Source organism: Bos grunniens, chromosome 11 (genome assembly GCF_055505025.1).
Source record: "Bos grunniens cultivar Pamir isolate PY7600 chromosome 11, Bosgru_T2T1.0, whole genome shotgun sequence".
NCBI lineage: Eukaryota > Metazoa > Chordata > Mammalia > Artiodactyla > Bovidae > Bos > Bos grunniens.
In genome coordinates this window covers 71,935,797-71,956,592 of record NC_141175.1, presented here as the reverse complement: position 1 = coordinate 71,956,592, position 20,796 = coordinate 71,935,797, and the positions used below count along the sequence as shown (strand labels likewise).

Genomic DNA, 20,796 nt, shown 5'->3' with positions numbered 1-20,796 from the left:
ATGAGTCTGGCTAATGGTTTGTCAATTTTATTTATCCTTTCAAAGAACCAGCTTTTGGCTTTGTTGATTTTTGCTATGGTCTCTTTTGTTTCTTTTGCATTTATTTCTGCTCTAATTTTTAAGATTTCTTTCCTTCTACTAACCCTGGGGTTCTTCATTTCTTCTTTTTCTAGTTGCTTTAGGTGTAGAGTTAGGTTATTTATTTGACTTTTTTCTTGTTTCTTGAGGTGTGCCTGTATTGCTATGAACTTTCCCCTTAGGACTGCTTTTACTGTGTCCCACAGGTTTTGGGTTGTTGTGTTTTCATTTTCATTCGTTTCTATGCAAATTTTGATTTCTTTTTTGATTTCTTCTGTGATTTGTTGGTTATTCAGCAGCGTGTTGTTCAGCCTCCATATGTTGGAATTTTTAATAGTTTTTCTCCTGTAATTGAGATCTAATCTTACTGCATTGTGGTCAGAAAAGATGCTTGGAATGATTTCTATTTTTTTGAATTTACCAAGGCTAGCTTTATGGCCCAGAATGTGATCTATCCTGGAGAAGGTTCCATGTGCGCTTGAGAAAAAGGTGAAATTCATTGTTTTGGGATGAAATGTCCTATAGATATCAATTAGGTCTAACTGGTCTATTGTATCGTTTAAAGTTTGTGTTTCCTTGTTAATTTTCTGTTTAGTTGATCTATCCATAGGTGTGAGTGGGGTATTAAAGTCTCCCACTATTATTGTGTTATTGTTAATTTCTCCTTTCATACTTGTTAGCATTTGTCTTACATACTGCGGTGCTCCCGTGTTGGGTGCGTATATATTTATAATTGTTATATCTTCTTCTTGGATTGATCCTTTGATCATTATGTAGTGACCTTCTTTGTCTCTTTTCACAGCCTTTGTTTTAAAGTCTATTTTATCTGATATGAGTATTGCTACTCCTGCTTTCTTTTGGTCCCTATTTGCATGGAAAATCTTTTCCCAGCCCTTCACTTTCAGTCTGTATGTGTCCCCTGTTTTGAGGTGGGTCTCCTGTAGACAACATATGTAGGGGTCTTGTTTTTGTATCCATTCAGCCAGTCTTTGTCTTTTGGTTGGGGCATTCAACCCATTTACGTTTAAGGTAAGTACTGATAAGTATGATCCCGTTGCCATTTACTTTATTGTTTGGGGTTTGAATTTATACACCATTTTTGTGTTTCTTGTCTAGAGAATATCCTTTAGTATTTGTTGTAGAGCTGGTTTGGTGGTGCAGAATTCTCTCAGCTTTTGCTTGTCTGAGAAGCTTTTGATTTCTCCTTCATACTTGAATGAAATCCTTGCTGGGTACAATAATCTGGGCTGTAGGTTATTTTCTTTCATCATTTTAAGTATGTCTTGCCATTCCCTCCTGGCTTGAAGAGTTTCTATTGAAAGATCAGCTGTTATCCTTATGGGAATTCCCTTGTGTGTTATTTGTTGTTTTTCCCTTGCTGCTTTTAATATTTGTTCTTTGTGTTTGATCTTTGTTAATTTGATTAATATGTGTCTTGGGGTGTTTCGCCTTGGGTTTATCCTGTTTGGGATTCTCTGGGTTTCTTGGACTTGGGTGATTATTTCCTTCCCCAGTTTAGGGAAGTTTTCAACTATTATCTCCTCAAGTATTTTCTCATGGTCTTTCTTTTTGTCTTCTTCTTCTGGAACCCCTATGATTCGAATGTTGTAGCGTTTAATATTGTCCTGGAGGTCTCTGAGATTGTCCTCATTTCTTTTAACTCGTTTTTCTTTTATTCTCTCTGATTCATTTATTTCTACCATTCTATCTTCTAATTCACTAATCCTATCTTCTGCCTCTGTTATTCTACTATTTGTTGCCTCCAGAGTGTTTTTAATTTCATTTATTGCATTATTCATTGTATATTGACTCTTTTTTATTTCTTCTAGGTCCTTGTTAAACCTTTCTTGCATCTTCTCAATCCTTGTCTCCAAGCTATTTATCTGTGATTCCATTTTAATTTCAAGATTTTGGATCAATTTCACTATCATTATTCGGAATTCTTTATCAGGTAGATTCCCTATCTCTTCCTCTTTTGTTTGGTTTGGTGGGCATTTATCCTGTTCCTTTATCTGCTGGCTATTCCTCTGTCTCTTCATCTTGTTTAAATTGCGGAGTTTGGGGTGTCCTTTCTGTATTCTGGCAGTTTGTGGAGTTCTCTTTATTGTGGCTATTCCTCACTGTGTGTGGGTTTGTACAGGTGGCTTGTCAAGGTTTCCTGGTTAGGGAAGCTTGTGTCAGTGTTCTGATGGGTGGAACTGTGGTTTCTATTTTTTAAAGTCAAGTGGCTGTTGTGTGGGAGACTACTGCAAAAGTCCAGATGACAGACGGACGTTTGAACCAGAGTGGTGGTATTCAATGGTTGGTTTGGGGATACGATTCAGGAAGTAGTATTGACAGGACCTGATAAAGTGTTTGCCATAGAGTGAGAGTAAATGAGAAGAATCAAAGAACGATTCTAGGATTACCACTTATTACGATGGTACAGAGAAGGACAAGGAGCTGAAGAGGATACTGTTCACATAACTGTACCACTTCATTTGTGCTCCATTTCTCAAGATGTTAGCTCAAATTTGCCTCAGGGTTTCTCTCTTACATATTTATCTGATGTGAAGTGAAGTTGCTCAGTCATGTCCGACTCTTTGCAACTCCATGGACTGTAGCCTACCAGGCTCCTCCATACATGGAATTTTCCAGGCAAGAGTACTGGAGTGGGTTGTCATTTCCTTCTCCAGGGCATCTTCCCGACCCAGGATGGGCTTTCTCAAATTTCCCACTTCTCAAGGCAGGTCTGATTTTATATTTTTCCCATATAAAGTTATGATCAAAGTTCAGGTTGAGAGGGAAGAGACAGCACAGAAAAAATTCAGCCTGTGGGTATAGAAACAGTCATTGTTTCTCAATATATAAAAAGCACTCTCAAACTTGACCAAAGAGGACAGTCAAAAGAAATGAACTGAGTACTATATGCTTTACTCTGTTCTGGGTATCGTAGGACATTTAATAAAAGTATTAAACACTAATTGCTGTTAAGAAATTAAAATTCAGTTTTACTGTACAAACTGCATGTACAGTACAATTGCAAACAAGACAAAAACTTGCAATCACATGATTATGGCTTAAAAAGTACAAGAATTTAGTGTAGGAAAGTTTCCTGGTTCTTATCTGACAGTATATAGTACAATGACTGGCATACAGTATTCCCAATAATTTTTTAAAACATCAGTAAGTTAATTAGTTGATTCTTTAATAGAACCAAACTAGTTGGGATTGACACTATTTAAAAGGAGGACTTTTAAAAATTGAATTTATACAGTGTTATTCTGTGCAAAATAATGTGGAAATGTATAAAATAGGCCAATTACTAGAATAATGCAGAGGTCCAAAGAAAAACATCATGTTATTTAAAGAAACAATACATAAGAATCAGTCTTTTGCTGTCTCCATCCATACACCACTTCATTTACATGTAAAGGTCTATCTTTTCTATTCTATTCATCTCCTCTTGTAAGATAGATTTTCCATGAAAGGAGAAAAGACCTCCCCCACCAGGCTTTCCATAAAAAAAAAAAAAAAAAACAACCTCAAAGAACAGCATACACTAGTCTCCATCCAGCTACTGAAGCTTGCTGCCACCTAGGTGAGAAAAGTCTGTGTACTGCTGCCAAGGCAGGTAGGGAGGTCAGTCCTCCCCGAGTCTCCCTGTGTATTTGTAGGTCAGCTTATCTGGTGGGCAATTTTGAATATTCAAGACCATCTGACAGCAGCAGAAAACTTATTTCCTAAGGAAATATTATGCACTGCTTTGATCCTTGGTTATCTCACCTATTGCCTAAAAGAGAAAAGCCACAGCTATTTACCAGATTGTCAACTTCCTCTCTAAGCTGATTTTATCTTTGCCCTCAACTTTAAGTCAAATTACAGAGGAAACAGACCACAAGTGAACTGACTTAACAACGAACCCAAGATACAAAAGGGTCCAGCTGACAGGAAGAATTCGCTCTCATAATCTCTGCGCACTGCACATTCTAAAAAGCAATACACTCACTGTCACTTATGCAAACAGCACTTTGGACACTCTCCACCAAAAAGGCAGGTATATGCCACTTTTTTTCTCTTTGTACTCATCATACCATAGGCAGCCTGTTCATATTAATTTGATTAAGAAAAGGGCTGTCTTCCTTGTCTGTCTACTTTCATGCTTGAAATGGAGCAACTTATCTCTAACTTTCTATAAAAGAAAGACCTAAAACATAGTGTCCTTCCCTAGGGGGCCCATCAGCCAGCTTCACATTCTACCCCCATTTACAAGGTTAGAATCAATATTTAATCCCCACAGTACAGCTGAACAGCTTAGGGAAATTCACTGGTTTATCACAGGGCAAGCAAAAAACTAAAGAAAATACGTTTCACACATCAAATGGACAATTTTTACTTTCTCTGAATGACCACCAGCAAATAACTTATCGTCCAGATGGTCAAATGAGAACTTGCTCTCACACTAATTTGCCAGGGCAGCCATTTAATTCAGGTATTTCTCCTCCTTCTCTCTATGCCTCCACCAACTATTGTTAGCAAATACACCAGGAAAGATTTATACAAAGACTCAGTTGTGCTCTCCGAAGAAATTTCAAAGCATGAGTCTTCAGTAGGATATGTTTTCCCCTTCCTTTTTGGTTGAATTTAGGAAAGCTGTTGCCTGCTTGCACAGATGCCTCTCCAAGCAGTCAGATCATATTCCAGTTTGGTGAGAAAGCCTTTGACTAAGCCAGCTTTCTCTTTACCTACTATGACAGGCCCAGGATGAAGATCTGTGCCTCCTTGGGATGGTTAAGTGGCTATTAACAGGTGCTCTAGTGTTGGAACAGAACTGACTTCCCTGGAATATGTTCTCAGAACAGAAAGAGAAATAAAGGATGTGGGAAACTGACCCCAAAGGGAAAAAAAGTCCGAGTCAGTTTTTTTTTTTTTTTGACAGTTTGACTAAAAATAACTACTAAAAACTTAAGTGCCAGACTTCCAGAATTCATCATAGACTCAGAAATGATTAAATGTATCAAATTTGACAAGACTGCAAGGGAATAGACTCCTAGAAAAATATATTGTGGGGAAACCATTTCTCTTTAGGCTCTCTTTTGATGGAAAAAGACTCTCAGTAAATCATTTAGTAGGATTGTTCTTCATCTCTTTAAAAGCCAACAGAAGGTGCAGGAAAAATATCACTTAATTGGGTATCAGTAGGTTTTGAATTCAGTTCAATATTTTTGAACATCTACCAGGAGAGAGACATTTTAAATACATAAGGAAAAAAAAAAACACACACAAACCTTCGTACATAAGCTGTAACACAGAGGATAAAAACAGGATTTGAATAGCTACAGTTGAAGTCAGGAAAAGCTATTAAAAGACACAAAAGTGACAATCAGGTGTCATGGGGCTCAGAAAATTATGAGATCTTGGGAATAAGAAAAGCTTTCTGAAAAACATGGCATTTGAGTTGTCCTCCAAGGAAAATTTCTGGGGTCGAGCCCACAGGTGTCATGCCTGGAATCTCCCCCAGGGTGTTAGAAGTGTCCCTAAAGGCATGTTAAGACACCACCTGGAATATTTAGTCCAAACACAATTATCCTGAGCCTATGGAGACATCGCACAGGTTAATTGGTGAGGCTTCCATGAATTAGCCAGCTGTCACAAGCTGTTAGGGTTAACAGAATTGCTGTGAAGCCAGCAATGATAATAAGAGAACTTGATACTGAAGGAACACTCCTCTGGTTCCTTACTGATCATACTTCATCTTTGCAGCTCTTAAGTAATTTCCACAAGGAAAATTCACTCTTTAAAAATTGCATAGAGTACAGTAGGCAGAATGCACTGAAAGTTCTGTGCAATGGAACCATCAAGAGCTGAAGTTCAGGAGATCTAGATCAGTAGTCACATACCATGGTCTGCAGCATTTTGGTGTTTGTCCAGTAAGCTAAAAATGGTTTGAATGTTGTTAGGGTTGTTAAAACTAAAATAAAAATATTAAGGAATATATGTCAATGAAGGCTGTGTGTGGCCAATGTCTAAAATATTTACTATCTGACCCTAACTTTTGAAAGAAAATATTTGCTGTCCCCTGTCTAGATGGCCAGCATCTGAGGTTTGATATCAGAAGAATCGTCAGCAATGTAATGTTTACATATTAGTAATAAAATATTTTTTAAAAAATGTAAAACATCCTCAAATGCATTTTTATGTAGCCATAACTGAAAATATTCTAAATGGTATATATGGAAACACTGAGGCAGAGAGCTAGGATAACAATGCACAAGAAAAACTAGATTTCCAAATAGAAATTATTTCATTGTAACTCCTAGATGAGGCATGCTGATGATAGTTTATTTGTTTAGCAAGCATTTATTAAGTACCCTTTGCGTGTATGGAGAGATAGAAAGAAAGATATTTGGCACTACTTTAACAGGTGTGATGTAGAAAAAAGTAGTACTTTGGAATTTATCTAAATAAGCATATCAGAGAAAGCATTAAAACACATAGGCACATAAAAAGCAACAGATCACATAGGAAAGGGCTATGGACACAAAAGTCAGAGGTGGGGACTGCCAAATGGAACAACCAGTGCAAACTCATTGAAGGACACCAGTCTTGAACTGCCTTACAAAATCATTTAGTACATTAGGAGAAGAAGCTTTCCTTATAGAAGAAACAGGACAAGAGGTAGAAAGATAAGGAAGGAAAGAAGCCAAGGGCTAATTTTAGAAGTAGCAAAGAAAGAGATCAGTTCAGTTCAGTTCAGTCACTCAGTCGTGTCCGACTCTTTGCAACCCTATGAATCACAGCACGCCAGGCCTCCCTGTCCATCACCAACTCCCGGATTTCACTCAGACTCATGTCCATCGAGTCAGTGATGCCATCCAGCCATCTCATCCTCTGTCATCCCCTTCTCCTCCTGCGCCATCAATCCCTCCCAGCATCAGAGTCTTTTCCAATGAGTCAACTCTTCGCATGAGGTGGCCAAAGTACTGGAGTTTCAGCTTTAGCATTAGTCCTTCCAAAGAAATCCCAGGGCTGATCTCCTTCAGAATGGTCTGGTTGGATCTCCTTGCAGTCCAAGGGACTCTCAAGAGTCTTCTCCAATACCACAGTTCAAAAGCATCAATTCTTTGGTGCTCAGCTTTCTTCACAGTTCAACTTTAACATCCATACATGACCACTGGAAAAACCATAGCCTTGACTAGACAGACCTTTGTTGGCAAAGTAATGTCTTTTTCAATATGCTATCTAGCTTGGTCATACTTTCCTTCCAAGGAGTAAGCGTCTTTTAATTTCATGGCTGCAATCACCATTTGCAGTGATTTTGGAGCCCCCCAAAATAAAGTCTGACGCTGTTTCCACTGTTTCCCCATCTATTTCCCATGAAGTGATGGGACCAGATGCCATGATCTTCGTTTTCTGAATGTTGAGCTTTAAGCCAACTTTTTCACTCTCCTCTTTCACCTTCATCAAGAGGCTTTTTAGTTCCTCTTCACTTTCTGCCATAAGGGTGGTGTCATCTGCATATCTGAGGTTATTGATATTTCTCCCAGCAATCTTGATTCCAGCTTGTGCTTCTTCCAGTGCAGCGTTTCTCATGATGTACTCTGCATATAAGTTAAATAAGCAGGGTGACAATATACAGCCTTGACGAACTCCTTTTCCTATTTGGAACCAGTCTGTTGTTCCATGTCCAGTTTTAACTGTTGCTTCCTGACCTGCATACAAATTTCTCAAGAGGCAGGTCAGGTGGTCTGGTATTCCCATCTCTTTCAGAATTTTCCACAGTTTATTGTGATCCACACAGTCAAAATTTTTGGCATAGTCAATAAAGCAGAAATAGATGTTTTTCTGAAACTTTCTTGCTTTTTCCATGATCCAGCAGATGTTGGCAATTTGGTCTCTGGTTCCTCTGCCTTTTCTAAAACCAGCTTGAACATCTGGAAGTTTACGGTTCACGTATTGCTGAAGTCTGGCTTGGAGAATTTTGAGCATTACTTTCCTAGAGTGTGAGATGAGTGCAATTGTGCAGTAGTTTGAGCATTCTTTGGCGTTGCCTTTCTTTGGGATTGGAATGAAAACTGACCTTTTCCAGTCCTATGGCCACTGCTGAGTTTTCCAGTATTGTTGGCATATTGAGTGCAGCACTTTCACAGCATCATCTTTCAGGATTTGAAATAGCTCAACTGGAATTCCATCACCTCCACTAGCTTTGTTCGTAGTGATGCTTTCTAAGGCCCACTTGACTTCACATTCCAAGAAAGAGATAGAGATTATAAAATCAGGTGACAGTATATAGAGGACCAATTGAAGGCTTTGGGTAACTGTTTAAAGAATCTATACATTTTTTTTTTTAATTAGAACTTGCTTTCTCTTTCTAATACTACAATAAAAATCTCAATAATGTTAAGCAAGTCTGGTGCCGAGTATATTTATTAACTCATGTCATGCTCACTGTAATCCTGTAAGATATGAAATTTGGAATATTAACATCCCTTGATTGCTGAGACCCTGATGTTTGCGGAAGGGAAGAAAAGGCAGGAGTCAGGGCAGGTCTCCTGGCCCCGAAGGTGAATGCTTTTAGCTGGAATAAAAAGCTCCTTGTTCAAAGGGAACTTGGCAGTTTATGACAAAAACAAAGCAGAAGTGGCAAGCCAATAAGGAAAAAAATTATTGCCAACAACAGTTCCTGGGCCTTTTATTTCTAACTGATCGCGCATGCCTGGAAAGAGGATTCATGACAGGCATGCATTTTGAGAATTTGGTCTAGAAACAAATGAAGAAATAAGATTGAAATCATAACCAAGTAATAAAGGAAAAAAATTAATAAAACTTATCAGAAAATGAGATACTTGTAAGGACCTCAGAGTTTTCATTTATCCACATTTTTTTTAAGAGACAGGAAGCAAAGCATGTATAGATATCATGTGTCCATGTGTCAGTCGACTTTCCCTTTCCCTGACACTGATGGCATGCATTCCTTTGCCTTTCTTTTCTGACACTTAAGGAATAGGCATCTTTGATAAAGCACATCAAATGCAACTGATCAGCCAAGTCTTTAGGTAAATATTTCAGTCCCAGAATGTTTATAGCATGTGTTTGCTGTTTCTAAATTACCATATGTTTTTATTGTAAACAGGGACTGCTTCATTTGTTGAATAACGATGATCCATTATGTTGACTATTTCTGACAGTATATTGAGTTTGAAACTAGAAGGGGAAAAAGAAACCTCTGAATTTTCCTAACCTTGCCATTTCTGTTTCAGAGACAGAAACCATTTGCATTTTGCCACCTACTGTCTCTATACTATCTTTTTCAAATTATTTCCATTGGGCAAAATCAAAGAAAGAAATAATTTGTTCCAACCTGTAAGTATTAATTAATAAACATTTAAAAAATTCTCCACTCCACGTTGTTAAATGGCTAAGAAAAGTATTGTTAGAACCCTAAATTCATGGCGCCCTTAGTTTCTATCTCAGAGTACAAACCATCTTACTTTAAAAGCTTGAAAACAATCTTTCAAGTGACTAAATCCTGGCTGGAGTTGTGTGGGATGATGCAGCAAAGGCTGTAATAAACGACTCCAACATCCCAGAACTCTGCCTGACAGAGCAATGTATACAAACCTGTTCCTGGCTTTTATTGAGCTGCACCAAGTATACAATTCTGCAGTAAGCCCAGGAGTCAGGAACTGTCAATTACAAAGAAATGGTTGGCAGACTGAATGAGTATTTGCGTGTAATTATCACAGCATTCACCAGCAGCAAAGACTCCAGAGTGGTGCACACAAATGTCAGTGTCTTTCCCTGCATAAAACACCCATTTTTACACTGTGTGATATCAATGTCTAACAGAGGTGATGAAGCAGGATGCAGGCAATTTATTTTGCCAGCCTCATGTGACCCAAGATGTTACTCACCACTGAACAGCAACTGCTTTTGCCAAAAGCATTATTTTCAAATATTTAAGAAAGTCTCAGCCTTTCTTTGGCCATCTGAGAGCCCCTCTCTCCCCTAGCTTTATGTGTAGTCCTAAAGGACAAAGCTCAGGACATACTTTTTAAACAGTTACAAGCTCTTTAGGAAAGCTCCTTTCTAGAGTCCCTCTTTCTTATATATAAAAATGAAGTTGATAGATACCCTAGCTCAGATGCTTTGTGATTGGAACACCCATATTTCCTTTCAGTAAAAGTTTTGGAAGTGTAGTTCCAAACTTATTGCCTCAATTAATGCCTTGCAATTGGTACCAGCAAATCTACTAGCATCAGTTCTCTCCAGAGGAGGAAAATAAGAATGACCACCTCCCCCGCAGAGTGACAAAGTTTTGTTCTGAAACACAATCCTTCTAAAACATTATCTTCTCTTCATTTTGTGAGGCCAGACATTTATTTGAAAGTATGAAAAAGAGTCTTCATCTTCTTGCTGCTGCTGCTGCTAAGTCGCTGCAGTCGTGTCCGACTCTGTGCGACCCCATAGACAGCAGCCCACCAGGCTCCCCCGTCCCTGGGATTCTCCAGGCAAGAACGCTGGAGTGGGTTGCCATTTCCTTCTCCAATGCATGAAAGTGAAAAGTGAAAGGGAAGGCGCTCAGTCGTGTCCAACTCGTCGTGACCCCATGGGCTGCAGCCTACCAGGCTCCTCTGTCCATGGGATTTTCCAGGCAAGGGTACTGGAATGGGTTGCCATTGCCTTCTCCACATCTTCTTGCTAGGAAAATACTACTGGATGTTCATGAGCACACACACACCCCTACACATGCTGACTTCATACACATGTGACCTGTGCAATCACAAAAGGTCCCTTGTTCAGAAGGTTCTCATGTTTGTTTTAATACTCTGATGTCACTATCTTGAATTCTTAATGATTTTACCTTTGAATGTATGCTTTGTAAGAAAAGTTCAGTGGGATGATGGAACATGAGCAGAGGAGAATGGAAAATACACATGTCCCCTGTCCTTGCCACTCTATCTGTATATAGAATTTGCAACACCCATGAGCACAGAATTCAGTGAACCCTCAATATGTGGATGTTTACTAAGACTCAAAACAAGAACAAGGCAAACATGAGTATCTACTAACGAGGAAGCAGGGCACTAACTGCCCCAAGAGGCCACTCTTTCAAATCAATCAAAACTTTTGCTTCAAATACAGAAAGAAAACTAATGACCAAGGGGCCCTGTTGTATCCTTTCTTGTTTCTGTCCCTTCCCTGCATTAGGCAACCCACTATGCTGAAAACGATGACATAGAAGGAAAAGACAAGGTAACCCATAGTTCGTTTAAGTCCTTCTTTACATATGGGAAAGCCATCAGTATTGAGTGTTGATCATATGTGTACCAAGAAATGGTAAAAAAAACAGTTGAGTTGTTACGTGCAGTGTTTCTACTGTTCTGATAAGAACAAAATATATATGTACAAACTACAGAATAAGAACTGTATAAATTTGGTGATTCTGTGTACAAGTTAAATGCTTTTTTAGTAAAATTATTTGCCTTTCAAACTTGCAGGACACAATAAATATAAATGGTAAAATGCAAACTAATACTTTTAAATATTTTCATTTTTCTTTATTGGGAAATTAAGAATGGCAAGTTGAAAGACAGGCCATGGAATAAATTTTAAAAACATTGTATTTTAGTACTTTAAAGATACTATAGGTTATAAAAAAGAAAGGTACTTTCTTGCTCTTTTTGAACAAAGGACCCGTGTTTTCATTTTGCAAGAAAACCCAGAAAGTATGTAGCCAGCCCTGCTTCTAAAAATATTTTACATACAATTTCAAGAGATTTCCAGGCTCTGACAAGGTGGGAAGATGTTAAGAGGATATATATCCATATGTATGTAATTGTATTAGCTTGCTTGGGCTGCTGTAACAAACACTACAGACTGGGGATACTTAAAAAGTGAGTATTGGTTCTGTCAAAATACAAAGATTTTGTTAGAGTTAACTCCTTTCTCTAATTCTCTTACTACATCTCATCTGAAGGGTCTTTTGATGTATCTGTGACTTAAGGTAGCCCTTGCTGCTGCTGCTACTGCTGCTAAGTCACTTCAGTCGTGTCCGACTCTGTGTGACCCCATGGACGGCAGCCCACCAGGCTTCCCCATCCCTGGGATTCTCCAGGCAAGAACACTGGAGTGGGTTGCCATTTCCTTCTCCAATAAGGTAGCCCTTACTCTCCTTTAAAAGAAAAATTTTATAATATAGCACAATCAGTAACAAAGATAAGATGAATTTAAAGACTTGTATGCTAATAACCTGAGACTGCTCTTTGATTATCCAGAGCTCTCAAAACAATCATTGCCTATGCTTCAGTGTTCCACTTTGTTTTTAATGAGTACATATCAAGAAAGCATTATATGTATCTAGATGATTCCATGAAGCTAATTCCATTAATGTGTCAAATACTTTCTGGTCCTTATCTAAAATTAATCTCTAATAGAATTTAGAGCCTTTAAATTACTTCTGTTCTTGGAAAACTATAAATCATGTCCCCAGAAGTTGACCAATAAGAGGAATTATGGGCTGCAGTTTTGAGAAGCAGATACACAAGGCAGGAGCAGCATAATCTTTTCTTGCCCCCAGTAATTTCGAATACTAGAAGTACAATGAGGGAAGGCTGAAAAATTATTTGATGCCTGATGTTGACAATATCCACATCCATTTAAACTCACTTTCATGCGATGTAACAATAGCATTCTTTTCTATATGGATGGGATGTATTTTGCTCACCTGATTCAGTAAGAAGTGAACTATGTCCAGAAGACTTGCATTTTTGCACAGTTTTTGACAACTAATTAAGTCCATGGCCCATGATAGGTTAGCCATTCCATCTCTCTTTCTTCTTCTCTCAAAGGAGGGTAGTGAACAGAACTTTTTCAGCATTTAGGCTTCTTTTAAGAATCACCTAAATGATCAACAACAGCAAGAACATGGGGCGTGAGCACCACCTTACCTGAGGAACTGGGTGAGAAAGGAGGGGAGATCAGACTCAGCGACAGGTCCTGCAGAGACAGGTGTGATGTGGATCACTCAGGGCCTGGGGGTGGGGGAGGCTTATCAGCACCGGGGGCCCCGGGCTTTCCTGGTAGCTCACACAGTAAAGCATCTGCCTGCAATGCAGGAGACCTGGGTTCAATCCCTGAGTCGGGAAGATCCCCTGGAGAAGGAAAGGGCAACCCATTCCAGTACTCTTGCCTGGAAAATCCTATGGATGGAGGAATCTGGTAGGCTACAGTCCAAGGAGTCACAAAGAGTCAGACACGACTGAGTGACTTCACTTCACTCACTAAGAATCAAAGGGCTTCCCTTGTGGCTCAGCTGGTTAAGAATCCACCTGCAATGCGGGAGACCTGGGTTTGATCCCTGGGTTGGGAAGATGCCCTGGAGAAGGGAAAAGCTACCACTTCAATATTCTGACCTGGAGAATTCCATGGACTGTATAGACCATGGAGTCACAGAGTCAGACACAACTGAGCAACTTTCACTTCACTAAGAATCACAAGAATGTCTGAAAGCCTCTGAAGATACAAACATAAGTCATAAAACAATGAGATTCAGGTTCTATCCCTGAGTTGGGAAGATCCTCTGGAGGAGGAAATGGAAACCCACTCCAGTATTCTTCCTTGGGGAATCCCATGGACAGAGGAGCCTGGCGGGCTACCCATGCTGCTGCTGCTGCTGCTAAGTCACATCAGTTGTGTCCGACTCTGTGTGACCCCATAGACGGCAGCCCAACAGGCTCCTCTGTCCCTGGGATTCTCCAGGCAAGAACACTGGAGTGGGTTGCCACTTCCTTCTCCAATGCATGAAAGTGAAAAGTGAAAGTGAAGTCGCTCAGTCATGTCCAACTATTAGCAACCCCATGGACTGTAGCCTACCAGGCTCCTCCATCCATGGGATTCTCCAGGCAAGAGTACTGGAGTGGGGTGCCATTGCCTTCTCCAGGGCTACCCATAGGATCACAAAAAGTCAGACATGACTAAAGTGACTTAGCATGCAAGCATTTGGGTAAATGAAGTTTAAAGAAGTGTAACCCTAAGAAAGGCAATGCCAAAGAATGCTCAAACTATCACACAATATCTCACACAAAATTCTCCAAGCCAGGCTTCAGCAATATGTAAACCATGAACTTTCAGATGTTCAAGCTGGATTTAGAAAAGGCAGAGGAACCAGAGATCAAATTGCCAACATTCCTGGAATCATTGAAAAAGCAAGAGAGTTCCAGAAAAACATCTATTTCTGCTTTATTGACTACACCAAAGCCTTTGACTGTGTGCATCACAACAAACTGTGGAAAATTCTGAAAGAGATGGGAATACCAGACCACCTGACCTGCCTCTTGAGAAATCTGTATGCAGGTCAGGAAGCAACAGTTAGAACTGGACATGGAACAACAGACTGGTTCCAAATAGGAAAAGGAGTACGTCAGGCTGTATATTGTCACCTTGATTACTTAACTTCTATGCAGAATACATCATGAGAAACGTTGGGCTGGAGGAAGCACAAGCTGGAATCAAGATTACCAGGAGAAATATCAATAACCTCATATATGCAGATGACACCAGCCTTATGGCAGAAAGTGAAGAAGAATTAAAGAGTTTCTTTTTTTTGTTTGTTTGTTTTTGTTTTAATTGGAGCCTAATAACTTTACAATATTGTGGTGGTTTTTGCCATACATTCACATGAATCAGCCATGGGTGTACATGTGTTCCCCATCATGAACCTCCCTCCCACCTCCCTCCCCATCCTATCCCTCAGGGTCATCCCAGTGCACCAGCCCTGAGCACCCTGCCTCATGCATTGAACTTGGACTGGCAATCTATTTCACATATGATAATATACATGTTTCAATGCTATTCTCTCAAATCAACCCACCCTCGCCTTCTCCCACAGACTCCAACAGTCTGTTCTTTATATCTGTGTCTCTTTTGCTGTCTCGCATATAGGGTCATCATTACCATCTTTCTAAATTCCATATATATGCATTAATATACTATATTGGTGTTTTTCTTTCTGACTTACTTTGCTCTGTATAAGAGGCTCCAGTTTCATCTACCTCATTAGAACTGATTCAAATGCCTTCTTTTTCATAGCTGAGTAATATTCCATTGTTCATATGTACCACAACATTCTTATCCATTCATCTTGCCAATGGACATCTAGGTTGGTTCCATGTCCTGGTTATTGTAAACAGTGCTGCTCTGAACATTGTGGTACACGCATCTTAAAGAGCCTCTTGATGAAAGTGAAACAGGAGAGTGAAAAAGTTGGCTTAAAACTCAACATTCAGAAACTAAGATCATGTCATCTGATCCCACCACTTCATGGCAAATAGATGGGTAAACAGTGGAAACAGTGGCTGACTTTATTTTGGGGGTGCTCCAAAATCACTGCAGATGATGACTGCACCCATGAAATTAAAAGACGCTTGCTCCTTGGAAGGAAAGTTATGACCAACCTAGATCACATATTGAAAAGCAGAGATATTACTTTGCCAACAAAGGTCCATCTAGTCAAGGCTATGGTTTTTCCTGTGGTTATGTATGGATGTGAGAGTTGGACTGTGAAGAAGGCTGAGGGCTGAAGAATTGATGCTTTTGAACTGTGGTGTTGGAGAAGACTCTTGAGAGTCCCTTGGACTGCAAGGAGGTTCAACCAGTCCATCCTAAAGGAGATCAGTCCTGGGTGTTCATTGGAAGAACTGATGTTGAAGCTGAAGCTCCAATACTTTGGCCACCTGATGTGAAGAGCTGACTCATTTGAAAAGACCCTGATGCCTGGAAAGATTGAGGGCAGGAGGAAAAAGGGACGACAGAGGATGAGATGGTTGGATGGCATCACCGACTCAATGGACATGAGTTTGGGCAAACTCTGGGAGTTGGTGATGGACAGGGAGGCCTGGTGTGCTAGGGTTCATGGGGCCATAAAGAGTCAGACACGACTGAGCAACTGAACTGAACTGAAAGAAGTGTTTAAGACTCACTTCTCTCCAATTGAATAAATACTGTTAAAAATCTATTTTACAAAGTAGGTTTTGTGTTCAGATAAGTTTGTGATAGGTTTTGTGTTCAGATTCCATCTCAAACCTTGGGATTGTAGAGAAGACGGTTATAAAAATCATAAGACTTTGAAAGTTAAAACTCATTCAGTCAGAACAGCTAGGCTCTGTCAGTTTCCAGCTTTCAATTGCACATCTTAAACCAAAAAAAAAAAAGTGACTCTATTCCAAGTAGATACACAATTCAATACTGAACAAAAAGATGCAAGGCCTATAGTAAGTTGTCACCTTTTTTTAAAACTACATTTTGTTTATCAGGACTAATGAATGTCATTATCACATAAGTCAACACTGATACTGGTACATAGGAAGTTTGTTAAGTAAAGAAATTGTGGATTTTATTGGCTTTACAATCATTTACATAATTCAAATTGGCTTTACAATCATTTACCATAATTCAATGGCCTGCCCTCAATGTCTACAACCATCGCATGCGCATTTGAGAAACAGATTTCCTGATCCTGCCTTTGACTTACTGAATCAAATTCTCCTGAAACGGGGTCAGGAATTGATATAAAGTTTCCATGTGTTTCTGAAATCAATCAGGGTTGGGAATCACTAAATTCACAGTTCTGAATCTGGAGCAAATACACAATAGAAATGAAGTAAACCCATTCCCTTCCTGCTGTTTAAGGGCTGAAAGGCTGAAAGTTGGTCTCACAGTCATGTCCAACTCTGAGATCCCATGGACTGTAGCCAGCCCAGCTCCTCTGTCCATGGAATTCTCCAGGCAAGAATACTGGAGTGGGTTGCCATTCCCTTCTCCAAAGGATCTTCCCTGCATCGCAAGCAGATTCTTTACTAACTGAGCCACGGGAAGCCACTATTTGGGGGAAGTTACTCAATTTCACTATTTGCTTTTTCTTGATTAAAAACTAGTATCTCCTTGTGAACTTGAGGATGTTTTTATTTAATTCATTTCAACTAACTGTAACAGAGTACATTGGCTTGCAAATTTTAATATGCATTAGAATCACCTGGGGTTTTGCTAAAATTCAAATGTCGGGGCCCTATCAGATACAATAACTCAGTAAATCCAGTGTAGGAGAATGGAACTGACATTTTTAACAGCATCTCAGACTCTTTAAAAATCCAGTCAAAGTAATGCTGCTGTAGCATGTGCAATGTGTTCTTAGATCCTATCTTGCTTTATATGGTGATTTGTAACTTATATAGAACTTTCATATTCATGCTTTCATTTTATCTTCACAGACGGAGACATAGGATAGGTATCATTGATTCCATATTACAGATAAAGCCCAAAAATGTGACAAACATTAGATATCAGCAGATCTAGGAATCAAAACTAAAACTGATCGGTGCTCCTTTGAACAGTAAAGACAAAAAGAAAAATATAATATGCTGACCAAATCTCTTATTTCCTTAACTAATGCTATTCAGAAATTAATTTTGAAGAAAGTTGGATATGTTTTGAGTATCTTAAACAAAATCCAAATTCCTCTATTGATTCAACAAATTGTAGAGCATCTATTTTGTGGGGGAGACCATGGTAGGAACTAGTAACATTTCAAGATTCAATCTATCAGAAAAGAAATAGATACTAACTGATTACTGATTATGAGAAGTGTGAGGAGTATTGAAAAATATGGAGGGGGGGGGTGTTTGGGACTGAATGCATTCTCCCCAAATTCATGTGTTAAAGCTGCAAACCCCAATGTGACTGTATTTAGAGATGGGACCTCTAAGAAAGTAATTAAGGTTAAATGAGGTTATAAGGGTACAGCCCTGATCTTATCGGACCAGTGTCCTTAAAAGAAGAAACACAATGGATACTCTCTTTCCCTCCCTCTCTCCCCCTCTCCCTTTCTCTCTCTCCCTCTCCTTCCCTCTCTCGCTCTCTCTCTCCTCCTATGTGCACACACCAAGGAAAGGCCATTGAAGAAACAGGCCATCAGTCATCTACAAGATAGGAAGAGTGTCCTCAGCAGACACTGAATTTGTTGCCACCTTGATCATGGACTTCTAGACTCCAGAACTGTGAAAAAATTAATTTCCATTTTTTTAAGTCACCCAGTATGTGTGTGTGTGTGTGTGTTTAATAGTATCCCAAACAGATTAACACAGAAGGAAGATCTAGACACAAAGAGCAATGGTTGAATTTAGCAGTGTCTGGTGTAGGGCCTAAAGTTAAGACCAAATATTACGGGCCTTGACATCTGGTCAAACCAGCAAGACCTCAAATGACCTAACTGCAATTTCCAATCCCACTCCACTCCCACAGATCAGATTCACAGCCAAACAAAGTTCTTTATCAAAGCAACCAGGCACAGTTCCTGGCTATCCCTGAGTTCCCTTCCAGCTCATAGAATTATCAACACAGCTATCACATTCTCCATGGATCCAAGGGCCATTCTATCCTTGTGAGTCTAAAAACCTGGGCAATGAGTAATGGGATTAATAAACTGTTGTCAGTCTCATTTGTCTGGTATTGAGTACTATATGTTTGGTCACCTCCATAACCATAGGCTGGGAATCCCTTTTTCACCAGTGGGGTGAAAGTACCTGCCCACCAGAGGTACTTGAAAGGTCTGATTTAATAGAATAAACTTTTACCACTGTCTTAACTAGACTATTTTTTGAAAAAGCCACCTAAAATCAGATTCTCTGACTTGTTAGAGCAGTGGAGATAGACTTCCCTTCACACATTATGTGAGGCACTCCAAATGAAATGAAAAATTACATTAAAATTGGATGGGGCCATGCCTCACTCTCACGTCTGTGTGATTTTGACTAACACATTGGCCATAAGTTTCTCTAGCAATTTTCAAGCCATGTGACTCTAAAAACAGTTCATAAACTGTAAACATGAGTGAACGAATACCAGGAAATCTCTATAATAAAGAAAACTTGACTTCCCTAGTGATCCAGTAGTGAAGAATCCTCCGCCTGCCAGTGCAGAGGAAATGGGTTTGATCCCTCGTCCGGGAAGATAGCACACGGCACAGAGCAACTAAGCCGTGCACCACCACTGCTGAGCCTGCTCTCTGGAGCCCGCTAACCACAACTACCGAGCCTATGTGCTGCAACTACTGAAGCCTGTGCACCTTAGAGTTTCAATTCCCTTCCAGCTCGTAGAATTATCAACACAGCTATCATATTCTCCCACAGATCCAAGAGCCATTCTATCCTCACGATTCTAAAAACCTGGGCAATGAACTCTGCATAAAAGAAGCACCACAATAAGTCCACACAATACAACAAGAGAAAGCCCTCACACACTGCAAGGAAGACTCAGTATGGCCAAAAATAAATTAATTTAAAAAATATAATTATGTAACAAATAGTCTGAAGCTAAGACAACACTTATAATGCATAGACATGCCTCCCTCAAAATGTTCTGGAGAACTGTGTCTTTGTAGTTTTAATTGCATCAAAGAGGAGCACATGTGTGCAGCATGTCTTCTGTTTCCCCAACTATTCACCAGAGCCCGTGGCTGCTTAAAACTGACACACTCAAGTGCCACCAGCAAGGCCTGAATGAGAAAGGTTTTGCAATTCAGCCTCTGTGGTCTCTCATATAAATATTGCTTTGAGCTGGACATTGAAAAAGCCCAAGGTAGCACTATAATGCCAACCCGACAGACACTTTACAACCTCTGCCAACATAACACTATATCAGCATTTTGCTTAAGCATGAAAGAAGAATGTTCTGGAAATCATTCAAAGTGATAAAGTAGTCCCCAAAGAGATTTAGAGTAGATTTTCCAGCTATTAAGTATTTCTCCATCTTTTCCATTATCCCTACTGGGGATGAGAACACAGGGAAGAAATAATTCTACACAGAAGTATTCTAATCTCTCTAGGATGGCATATTACTGTCTTGGGCTCTGGGTCCTGAAGTCCTGCTCACTGGATTGGGATTTCTGCTCTACATTTTACTGGCTGCAAAAAGAAGGATCTTCAAGTTTTACCTGTGTCTCTATGCCTCTGCCTCCTCCTTTTTAAGTGGGAAGTCTTGAGACAGACCTGAAACTAGAACATTTTGCTGCAAATGTTTGTACCTGGACAAATGTCTCCTCCAGCAACAAAATACAAAGAAACTGTAAGGGACTAAAAATAACTGCATGCAGTGCACGGTTGGGACAAATTATGGACAACAAGATACAAAGAGACCAAAAGAGCCCAACTGCCACTTCTGAAGAGCCAGGAGCAAAAGCAGGAGGTTGGGAGCAAAAGCTGGGTATTGTACATGCCCCCTGCACACATCACTACGAAAGGGGTGGGAGACCACCTAAGGTACCCCTGAACACACCCCTACCCTCACCCCATCTAAGGAACCAGCTCAACTGCCTCTTTCTTTGCAAGTAAGCAAGGGACCCTGTGGCTTGTTCTTGCTCCCACTGCTGCAGCAGGGACTCCAATAAAACCTTGCCTGAATTTCAAGTCTGGCCTCTGATCAATTCCTATTGATTAAGAGGACCAAGAACCCTGATCCTTAACAGTTTCAACCCAGTGCTGCACAAGGAAAATTATGGAATATATGCTAATCCCTCAGCACAGTAGTTAGCCCACAGTGAGTGCTCAATAAATATTAACCATTTTTTATCACTGTCATTTTAGATTGGTTGGCTCCCCTTCAAACTGGGGTAAAGCTTATCTGTGCCATTTTCTGTTTAGAACAGCATAAAATGACGCATTTGTTGTTGGAAAGGGTCTTGAAGAT

The 20,796-nt window shown here is 39.8% G+C and overlaps 1 long non-coding RNA gene across 32 annotated transcripts in view; it reads right to left on the bottom strand.

Moving 5' to 3' along the window:
• Positions 1 to 20,796, bottom strand: part of LOC147363323 (uncharacterized) — a 504,516-nt gene that overhangs the window by 176,144 nt on the left and 307,576 nt on the right. Inside the window, exon 6 of one of the 32 annotated variants that reach the window (XR_015136937.1) lies at positions 13,008 to 13,091. The exons of 30 other annotated variants lie outside the window; for them this stretch is intronic. This is a non-coding gene — a long non-coding RNA (uncharacterized LOC147363323). Of the gene's footprint in view, positions 1 to 12,815; positions 12,960 to 13,007; positions 13,092 to 20,796 lie in introns of those variants that run through there. One more of the 32 variants, XR_015136946.1, reaches the window with a different exon arrangement.